Here is a 10,956-nt window from a genome sequence, read left to right as displayed (position 1 = left end):
GGACTTATATCTTTCCTCTATTACATCCTGATCTCTAAAACTGCATACCTAATACAAAAAGCCAGACTTGGCACTGATAAATACCTGTTGAAATGAATATTAAACTGCAGTATCTGCTCAGAATTACTTAGTTGTGCATTGGGTTTACTCATCCTTGTTTCAAAAAGGATTTAAGGCAGCTTACAAATATGCAGGTACCATCCCTCTCCATTCTGAATCAGGAAAGGATTTGGTTGTAGAATAATCCAGGAGGGATCAGAAGCTCTTTCTGCTTCCTAGATAAATTCTAATTCTCAATTAGTAACATCTACCTTACTGAGAACTGTATATATTTTTTTTCTTTCTCACCATCATGGAGAGGTATTATGACATAGTTGAAAAATCATGTGTCCTTCAGTCAGATAAATCTACATTCCATGCAGAATGAGTGGCATTTATGGTCATGTTTGGAAGTTTACAACTTGACTGGTCCCAGGGAGGAGCAAGTAGGCAGAGTTCTAAATGCAGCTGCACTGTAGATGCACTCAATATACATCAGCAGGAAACACAAATCAAGACTCATTCTCGGTTCCCATCGTGGCTCAGCGGAAATGAACCTATCAGCCATGAGGACACAGGTTCAATCCCTGGCCTTTCTCAGTGGGTTAAGGAGTTGGCGTTGCCGTGAGCTGTGGTGTAGTTTGCAGACGTGGCTCAGATCTGGTATTGCTGTGGCTGTGGTGTAGGCCAGTGGCTACAGCTCTAATTTGATCCCTAGCCTGGGAACCTCCATATGCTGCAACTAAAAAGACAGAAAAACAAAACAAAACAAAACAAACTCATTTTCATGCTCACGAAGCCCCATTTCACGAAGTTATTAAGTGACTGCAGATGTACTTGCAAGCAGCAGAGGCAAACTGATGACCATCTAGGTAAGGATTCAGCTGCAACTGCATCTCAGAGAAAGGACCACAGTGGTTTGTAAAACTCCTGGCTCTTAATGCTCTGTGGCTGTACTTGTGAGCCGTAACACGTGCTCTAGAGTTCCATCACTGTTTGCTTCCCAGGATGCTTCCATCAAAATAATTTTCCTCCATGTTTATCCTGAATGAATACAGTGCTTCTAAAGTTGGCAGTGTCAATGTCACATTTTGAAGCTGACCTGCTAGCTGACACCCCGACCCTGGCACCTCCATGTGAGCCTAACACACGGCATGCCTTTCCTACTCTCTGAGACATCCTCCTGCCCCTCCTCTCCTACCCATCACCCCTCAAAACCCAGTTCATGACCTTCATCCTTTAGAAAGCCTCCACAGCACCCCTGCAATCCATGATGGTTCCTCCACCCTCTAAATTTCTCCAAAACTTACTGTCTATGCTATCCTTCCCGAGTGAACTGAAACAGTAAAATAAAACCCTTAAATCTACATCAAATTGGGAACAATGACTGAAAGAGGTAAAAACTAAAACTCATGTTCTCTGCACCAAAAAATCCACCTATTTGAAATCTAAAAAGAAATCATTGATAAGTTAATTATAGCCCTTAAGATTCATAAATCTCCAAATTTCAGTGTCACTCTCATTTCTGAATTGTCTTTGAAAAGTGCACCATTTTCGACTGAAAGAAAAAAAGACTTGTTTTCTTAAGTTTTATGGAGAACCATCAACAACTTGAGGGATTTTCAGAAATAATTGGAGGTGTTTTTCTCCTGTAGCATTTTAACCATTTAGGCCCTCAAATGAAACTAAGTCCCCAAGGATGGCCCTGAGTGCCTGAGCCAAGTTGCACAGCCTGCAGAGAGACAAAGTTGCACACTTCTGGGGTCATCAGATACAACTTAGAATAGATTTACAAGGAGATCCTGCTGCGTAGCATTGAGAACTATGTCTAGATACTCATGTTGCAACAGAACAAAGGGTGGGGGAAAAATGTATACATGTAAGAGTAACTTGATCACCATGCTGTACAGCGGGAAAAATAAAATAATAAAAAATTTTTAAAAATTGGACACTTCTTACTGCAGAGAAAGATGACTCCTCTTCCTTCCATAGAACATTTGCAACCTCATGTTCATGGCTCTGAGATTCCTATCTGTGGCCTACAGCAACAAGTGACTGTATCCCAGGACAGAAAATGAAGACAGGTAAAGATTCTTTAGATAACCATACCCCCTCTGTTCTGTCACTTTGCAGCACACGCCATGGTAAGATCTGTTTCTGTACGTGCCTTTCCTAATGAAAAAAAAAAAAAAAAAAAAAAAACCAGCCATCATTAGTTGAGTGCTTATTATGTGACAGACACTCAAGCTTTATCACTATCAACCTCTTTCATCTTCACAGCAACCTTAAGGGATAGACAGAATTATTATCCCACAACATGGGATATAACAGGACAAAAATGAAAGCTTAGGGAGAGGATGAGTTTACTTACCCAAAGCTCTGTAGCCGAAATGCAGCCTCTGTACACCGGTACAAATTAACTCTGAGAGGCAGAGTTTGGGGTGAAGCAGAAAGAACAACTTTATTGCTTTGCGAGGCACAGGAGGTCACAGCAGGCTAATCCCTCGAAACTGTGTCCCACCTTGAGAGGAGATAGAAAGGGGTTTTATAGGTTTAGCTCAGAAGACAGGGTTATTGCTGAAGGTGTCTATATTATTCTCCATCCACAGATCATTTCAGAGTCATCAAGTCCATTGTCAGGTGGTGGACTGATGGTTTCTGTTGTCTTCAGGGTCATCATTCTTTGACTTTTCTCTGGAAAGAAGATTGGGAGGGGTGTTGGAAGTGTTTTAATTACAAAAGAAAACACTAGGCGTAATAGAACTCTAACTATAAAGTGACAATTAGTAAAAGAAAGCAATTAAGTAAGGAAGAGATCATTTGTGAAAAGCTGGATACTAGGTGCAATATAACTCTAACTAGAAAGTAAATTTTAGTAATAAGTTAGTGGGCCAAGGCAGGGCATAACATAATGGAGACTAAAACTAATGGTTTTAAGTCGTTTTTAGCTGTAACAATATTTCCTAATCATTAACTCTTGAGTCAGCCTTTTAAGACTTAAGAGGAGGCCTGGGAGGCTGAAGGAAAAGCCTTTTACTTCAAAACGCAAAGATTTAGGGGCTTGTACACTGTTTCAGCTCTTATTCTCAATTGCTGCACTAGACTTAACAAACCATGAATTCCCTTGGGAAAGATGATGGTTTTTTATTAACATTTATTTAGAGGCCACTTGGCTAACATCACCCGGCTCTTTATACAGGCTTGGTAAATATTTTGGTATTTTGAGTAAATGTTCAAAGCGAATTAGAGGTACATGGTGGCACTGTGCTTTCTGGAATGCAGGTGCAAACTGAGTGTTTCCAAATGCTGCTACTCTCTGCTGAGATCTGCCCAAATCAAGAAGGCAATGGAAGGTAGGCATTTCTTTTTTATTCCAGGGTCCTTTCTGTACCTAGGCAGAGTGGCAAACATTGACCAAATGTAAAAAACAAACCTCGATAAATACCAAGCATCAAATAGGAAAAACTCTATATAACTGTCACGTTTTTACCAACAGAAAGATAACTTTTGGTTTTTGCATTGGTCTTTATATTATTCACAGCATGTCCACAGATAAAACTGCATCTGATTCTAATGCTGTTACTGAGATGGTGACAAGGCAATTTATTATTTTCATTTTACAGTTTAGTGCAACTGCCCTGTCTGATCGTCAATGATCTGACCAAATTCTTCTGACTCCTAGTCTATTTTTCCTTGGGGATTTACTGGCCTTAAAACTATGATTAGGATTAATTCTAAGGCCATTCTAACCCTCAGATCACTAAGTTACCTCTGTTATCTTTTAAGACTCCTACCTCACTCCCAGGCAAGTTAAGACGTTAAATCACAACTCTGGTGCGGCTCTCACAGCCTTCATTTTCTCAGAGAAGCCCCAGGCTGTCCCCATACTCAACACCAGATGAAATGAATAAAACTCCAACGAGACCACTAAAAGTGTCTCAGTGAATGATACACTGAGTCACATGTCATTCCTCTGCCAAACAGTAAAAACCCTGGACTACAGAGAATGTTGGCTCCAGTGAGTTCCTACAAGCTATAGAGCATCTCTGCTTCCTGTATCTACATGGCACGGGGGAGGGAAGAGCTTCAGAAATGGTGACTCAAGTATTTCACCTAAAGTAATGGACCTCAGAACAATCATACAATATGTCGGTTATTTATAATTTATTACCAAATCTCAGTACCTTCTTGAAGAAGCCAAGTTACATTCCGTCATTTATAGAGTTATTTATACAGGACAAGAGAGAAGGATTTTAGGCTTACAAGGGAGGCTCTCCTCTTTCCTCCAGTAATTACTTCTGTACCTTCTGTCACAGTGCTTTATATACTCATTCATCAAATATTTATTGAGCAAAAATCCTGGTGATGAGTTCCTGAATGCAAAGTAATCCTTGCCCGGAGGACTTTCTACCTTAGGGGAGGAAGGTGAAGGGGAAAGTGAACGTTACCATGAGTAGAGAGCTGGTGTGTTGTGGTGGAATCCCTCTCCTCGGTTCTGACATCGACTAGTTGTGCAATTTTTGGAAAAAAAAAATATCTAAACTTCAATTCTTTATTCTTTGAAATGTCAATGATATGAATCAGGAGAGTACTTTTTTTTAATGCCTACTATTTGCCAGACACTGCTCTAAATGCTTTAAATGCAGAATGCATTTAATCCTTTCAAGAGTCCTACTCAAAAGTTACTGTTATTATTTCCATATTACAGATGAGGAAACTGAGAGATTGCATAACTTGCCCATGATCGTACAGCGGACAAGTGGTAGGTCCAGGTTGGGGAGCCAAGCAGTGAGAATGCAGAGTCTCTGAACTGTGGGAGTGAATGCCAATATGAGCACCCTGGGTGCTTTAAGGCAGAGGATTCTAGGCCCAGAGCTTCCATTGCTGTTAAAGACGCATTTCTTTACAGGCAACACCCCTTCCATTTGTCACTCCAGATCCACAGTTGCCTCTTCTCGGCCCCTCCCATGCCCTGAGATCTGAAAAGCACAGACTGCATCAGGGGCTCTTTGGCTGCAGAAGGATTCAGCAAGGGGAGGCACCAGCAAGAAGCTGGAGGGAAGAAGGAGAAAGAGAACAGGTTGGTTAGGTCTCTGGTGGACTCTCTTTCTGTGAAGGTGTTTTGAACTGATTGCATCCTTTCCCAACATCTCTTGCCAGGGGCCCTCTTTACTCCAGCCTCTTTCTCTCTCTGAGTTTCTTTGAGGTCACTGGTTCCTCCCCTCATTCCTTTGCTTTAGGGCTGGTAACTGGGCCCCACTATTACAATGATCTGGATACAGCACTATCCCTAATGATTTCACCACACCCTGCCTTTACCTTTATAAACAGCCCCTTTGTTAATCTTCCTGGAATTTTCCTAATTATCCTAATCTGGGTGTCCCATCTGTTCCCTCTTGAGATGCAGATAAATATACTGGGTTTATAAGGCACTTAATGATCAGCATCCCTGGCCCCAACTCACTCTTAATAGTACAGTTTTTCTACCTCAATTTTCAGTATTCCTGTAACATGGGCCTTTTCACATCCTCATTGTCTCCATGGACCTTCTTTTTGTGTACCGTTTCCTCTTCCTAGAATGCCCCTTTTAATATCACCTCCTCTCCTCTTCCTGGAATGCCCCTTTTAATATCACCTCCTCTCCCCCCCACCCCAGCCCTCCTCACACACACTCATACCTACTTATATAAACCTACCTGCCACATAAATAGATTTAAATGGTATTTTGGGTTAATTAATGGAATTAGGGCCCCCAAAAGAGATTGCTTTCTTTAAGACTTTATCAAGTAATTTTGATCCTTTAGAGTTGAATAGCTCAATATACTTTGCAAAGCAGTTTATAATAACATGCTGTATTTTCACCCCCACTTATTCTGTGAGGATGGAGCAAATGAGTTCAGAGGAATTAAAATGACTAGTCCAGGATGGTACCAATAGTAAGTGACAGAGCCATGATTTGATCTCAGGCTGGTGGGACCCCATGTCCTACTGTTACTGCTTTCTTGGGCTCCTGAGCAAGCCAGTCCCAAGCAGCATGGTTATCTGCTTAGCAAAAGGCCCTAAATGTAATAGGGGCTTTGATAAAATTTTTTGGGGGATATGCAAGAAACTATTCTTTTCCAGACCTTTTTCTTCTATTCTGCTGCCAATACGTTCTTTCCATCCACCATTTTTATGAAACCAACAACACTTTCTGTGGTGAGCACAACCACAACTCTGCAAGTGCTTTATTTCTGAACAGATGAAGGAACGATGCCTGTCTTTAGGGAATCTTATTCGAAACCTCTTAATGGCAGAGTACCACAAGGCTGAGAAACATTAGCTGAGGTGGTTCAACTCCTGGGGAAGTTTATTTTGAAATGATAGGAATTGTGAATGCAAGTGTGCAGCATTTCCCCCTCTGGTTTACAGAGGGGAGGAAACCGAGGGGTCTTTAGCAAGAAGCTGGAAGAGGCAGCTGGGTACGCAGCAGAGCTGTTCCTTGCTTTCTTTCCAATTTCATCTGCCAGTTCCAGTGGCACAGTTGTTTTCTGCTGAGAGCAGATGCCATTTGTACAGTGCATGTTTGTGAAGAGAGAGATTTTTAGACACTCAGATACAATGGGGCATTCACACATTCGAAACCTATTTAAATGTGCCCCCAGGGCACATGACAATAATGCCAGGAGCACACGCTTCCCTGGAAATGGGCATGGAAATATAGTCTCTCTCTGTTGACCTAGGGTTGGTTAAGCAAATAACCCACCCAGTTTCTGCCCCAAACAGTCAGGATGACACGTGGGTAGCTTGATTACCTCGCTCCATACAACTGGATTTGGATTCCATTTCCAAGAACACCCTTTCTCATTCTCGTCCTTAGTGTCATTGCCTTTCTTTCATGCCAGTGGTCTGGGGAAATCCATCGATAGTGCAAACCAAGCTTGTCAGACCCTGCTTAAATTCCTGATCACTCATCAGATAAAGTCCAGATCAGTGAACCTAGCTCTACATGATGTGGCCTCTAACTAACCATTAGCCTGCTTCATTCTTCCCCCTGCTACTGCTGCCCAGAACGCCTCAGGGGGCCATGAACATGATTACCAGTCTGTGTCTTTGCACATGCCAGTTCCAGCTCTTGTCCTTTCCACTTTTTCCTTCCTTGTTCCATGCGCTGCTCCTCCCACATAACTAAGCATCTTCTCCTTTGGGAAGCTTTCTCTGAGGTCTAATTTCTCCTACCCTTCCTAGAGCATCCTAGATTTCTTTCCAGGACAGGGATGTCGAGACAAGATAACCTGGACTAGTAGAGGGGAAGTACTAAATGTGGAGTGAACTGCGACGGCTAAGAGACAGTTTCTAAAAGAAATAACACTCTACCCGAATCTTAGAGGTTCAGAGATAATCAATAAATATTTGAGGATCGGGTGAAAGATGAATATTCAAAACACAAGAACAACAAGTGAAATTTGATAAAATATGTAAGGGAGGTAATAATACGTAGTGGCCAAGAAGCACAGGATTTGGGATCAAAGTGTCAGATTCTGAATCCCAGCTCTGTGAAATTCAAACTGTGTGTCTTTGGGAGGTTACTGAACCTCTTTGAGTCTTGGTGTTTCATAGATAAAGTGGCGAATAATGGTATCTAACTTTTAGGCTTGTCAAGAGTTATCAATAAGTTGATATATATAAAAACCTTTAAAAAGTGGATGATACACAGTAAGTGCTATAAAAGATTGGTTATTGCTGCTTTAATAAGACTGAAGAGTGTATGTAGAGTGTATGCATGTGGATACAAGTCGGAAGAGGATGGTAGTATGACGTACCCAAGGACTTTGTTCTTGATCCTGAGGGAAATAGCAAGGAAGGGGAGTGACATAGAGAAGGGTGATATAATCAGCTTAATTTTTGAAAATTAATCTTTCTTGGCAAGTGTTCAGGGTATGGACTGGAGATGAGATTAGCAGGAAGCAGAGAGAAAAGCCACTGCAGTAGATGATGAATAGCAGCAAGGAAGGAGAAAAACACCCCTGTTCTATTTAGGAAACATTTAGGCAGCATCACCTGACTGTACATCAAAACCTTCACTACATTGGGGGAAATCCTCACCACAAATGCTAATTAACCAAATTAGGGGTGTGGGGATCAGATCTGGGACTGCCACGCAGTGATGCTTTTAGCACCTGTTTTTATAATGGTTATATTTAGAGGTGACTGAATGTTAAAACAGTAAGAGACCAAAAGAAATCCTCAAGAGGAGGGTGAAAAAGATGGTAGCATAGAAGGCCCTTGTACTCACCTCCTGTGAGGAGCACATCAAAAACACAAATAACAGCTGAACAACCATTGATAAAAAAGATTGGAACCTCCCCCAAAAGATATTCTACATCCAAGAATACAAAGAGGAAACCACAAGAAGACAGTAAGAGGGGGCAAACTCACAATATAATCAAATCCCATACCCCTGGGTGGGCAAGCCACAAACTAGAGATTAATTATATCAAAGAAATTCTGTCATAGGAGTGAGAGTTCAGAGCCCCACATCAGGCTCCCGAGCCTGATGGTCTGGCATTGGGGGAAGAGCTCCCGAAGCATGTGGCTTTGAAGGCCAACAGGGCTTGACTGCAAGAGGTCCACAGGACTTTGGGCAGTAGAGACTCCACTATTGGAGGGTACACACAAGTCCTTGTGTGCACTCAAAACAAGGGCATAACAGGAGCCTGGGATGGACATACCTGCTGGTCTTGGAATGTCTGTGGGGGAGGAGAGGGATGGCTGTGGCTCTCCCTGGGGACACGAAACTGCTAGTGGGACTTCCCAGAGTGTTCAATTCATGAACTCTCAAGGAGGCAAACACCTTGCTTGGATCATCAGCACTAAGACCTATTTCTACCCAACAGTCTATAGGCTCCACTAGTAGGTTGCCTCAGGCCAAACAATGAAAGAGATGGGAACACAGCCCCATCCACCAGCAGACAAGCAGCCTAAAGACTTCCTGCCTCTAGCTGCCTCTAGATCCCCATGACACAGCTCTGCCCCAAAGAAGGCAAAGACCCAGCTCAACACATCAGTAGGCAGGCACCAGCATTTCCCACCAGGAAGCCTGCACAAACCTCTAGCCTCATCCACTGGGGAGGTACCAGAAGCAAGAATACCACAAACAGGCACATGCAGACTTGATTCCACAAACACAGAAATTTAGGCAAAATGAGATAGCAGAAATGAAGGAGCAAGAAAAAAACAAAACAAAACAGAAGAATAACTAACTGTAGTAGAGACAGGTAATCAACCAGAGAAAGACTTCAGAGTAATGACTGTGAAATGTTCCAAGATATTGCAAAAGGAATGGATGCACAGTGTGAGAAATTATAAGAAGTTTTTAAAAATTAAAAAGTATAAATAGCAATTAAATAGAGTTGAAGAATACAATAACTGAAATGAAAATTACACTAGAAGGAAGCAATAGTAAAAAACAAAAAGGGGCAGACAAACAGTTAGTTATTGGAACAGAATAGGGGAGATGAGTGCCATGGAATGGAATGAAGAAAAAAGAATGAAATCATATCAGGACAGTTTAAGAGACATCTGGGACAACCTTAAACATACCAACATTCCCATTTTAGGAATCCCAGAGAGAGAAGAGAGAAAAAAAAAATGCCAGAGAAAAATATCTGAAGAGATAATAGCCAAAAACTTCCCTAACATGGGGGAGGAAACAGTCACCCATGTTCAAGAAGCACAGAAAGTCAAAGGCAGGATTAACCCAAGGAAGAACACACTGAGACACAATAATATTGATGACAATTAAAGAGAAATAGAAAATATTAAAATCAACAAAGGAAAAGCAACAAATAACACACAAGGGAATTCCCATAAGATTATCAGCTGATTTTTTTTTTTTTTGGTGGAAACTCTATAGGCCAGAAGGGAATGGCATAATATACTTAAAATGAGAAAAGAAAAAAAAACTACAATGAAGAATATTCTACCCAGCAAGGTTCTCATTCAGATTGGATGGTGAAATCAAAAGTTTTACAGAGAGACAAAAGCTAAAATAATTCAAAACCACCAAACCAGCTTTACAACAGGTGCTAAAGGAACTTCTCTAGGCAGAAGAGAAAAGCCCGGAACTAGGAATAAGAAAATTAAGAGAGATCTAACCAGTAAGGGCAAACATATAATAAAAAGTAGGAAATCATCTACACACAAATATATCAAAATGAGGAACTGCGAGAGGAAGAGTACAGATGTAGGATATTTGAAATGCCTTTGAACAATCATGTATGTATATAGACTGCTTTATCAAAAGCTGATGGTAATTACAAACAGTATCTATAATATACACACAAAAAAGGAAAAGGAATCCAAACACAACACTTAAAAGTTATCAATAACAAAAGAACAAAGAAAAAAAGACCTATAAAAATAAATCCAAAACAATTAACAAAATGTCAGTAAGAACACACATCAATAATTACCTTAAATGTAAGCAGATTAAATGCTCCAACCAAAAGACATAGACTGGCTGAATGGATACAAAAATAATACCCACTTATATGCTGTTTGCACGAGACCTACTTTAGATCTATAGATACAGACAGACTGAACATGAGAGGAGGGAAAAAGCTATTCCATAAATATAGAAGTCAAAAGAAAGCTGGAGTAGCAATACTCATATCAGACAAAACAGAGTTTAAAATAAAGATAGTTACAGTAGATAAAAAAGGACCCTACATAATGATCAAGAGGTCAAGCCAAGATGAAGATATAACAATTGTAAATATATATGCACCCAATACAGGAGAACCTCAATATTTAAGGCAAATGTTAACAGGTGTAAAAGGAGAAATTTTCAGTAACACAATAATAGCAGGGGATTTTAACACCCCACATACATCAATGGACAGACCATCCAGGCACAAAATCAATAAGGAAACACAG

The 10,956-nt window shown here is 40.9% G+C and overlaps 1 protein-coding gene and 1 long non-coding RNA gene across 7 annotated transcripts in view; one reads left to right on the top strand and one right to left on the bottom strand.

Moving 5' to 3' along the window:
• Window positions 1–10,956, top strand: part of GRM5 (glutamate metabotropic receptor 5) — a 523,779-nt gene that overhangs the window by 314,906 nt on the left and 197,917 nt on the right. The gene's annotated exons all lie outside the window — the stretch shown is intronic.
• The window catches only part of LOC106504843, a 200,713-nt gene continuing 191,755 nt past the window's right edge, over window positions 1,999–10,956 (bottom strand). Inside the window, exons 5-6 of the long non-coding RNA XR_002346980.1 lie at window positions 2,411–2,733; window positions 1,999–2,211 (exon numbers count right to left, since the gene is read on the bottom strand). This is a non-coding gene — a long non-coding RNA (uncharacterized LOC106504843). The remainder of the gene's footprint in view (window positions 2,212–2,410; window positions 2,734–10,956) is intronic.

The sequence above is a fragment of the Sus scrofa genome, chromosome 9 (assembly GCF_000003025.6).
Source record: "Sus scrofa isolate TJ Tabasco breed Duroc chromosome 9, Sscrofa11.1, whole genome shotgun sequence".
In the NCBI taxonomy this organism is placed as follows: Eukaryota; Metazoa; Chordata; class Mammalia; order Artiodactyla; family Suidae; genus Sus; species Sus scrofa.
Note: the sequence above shows the minus strand (reverse complement) of the source record. Positions and strands in the feature narration are given on the sequence as shown.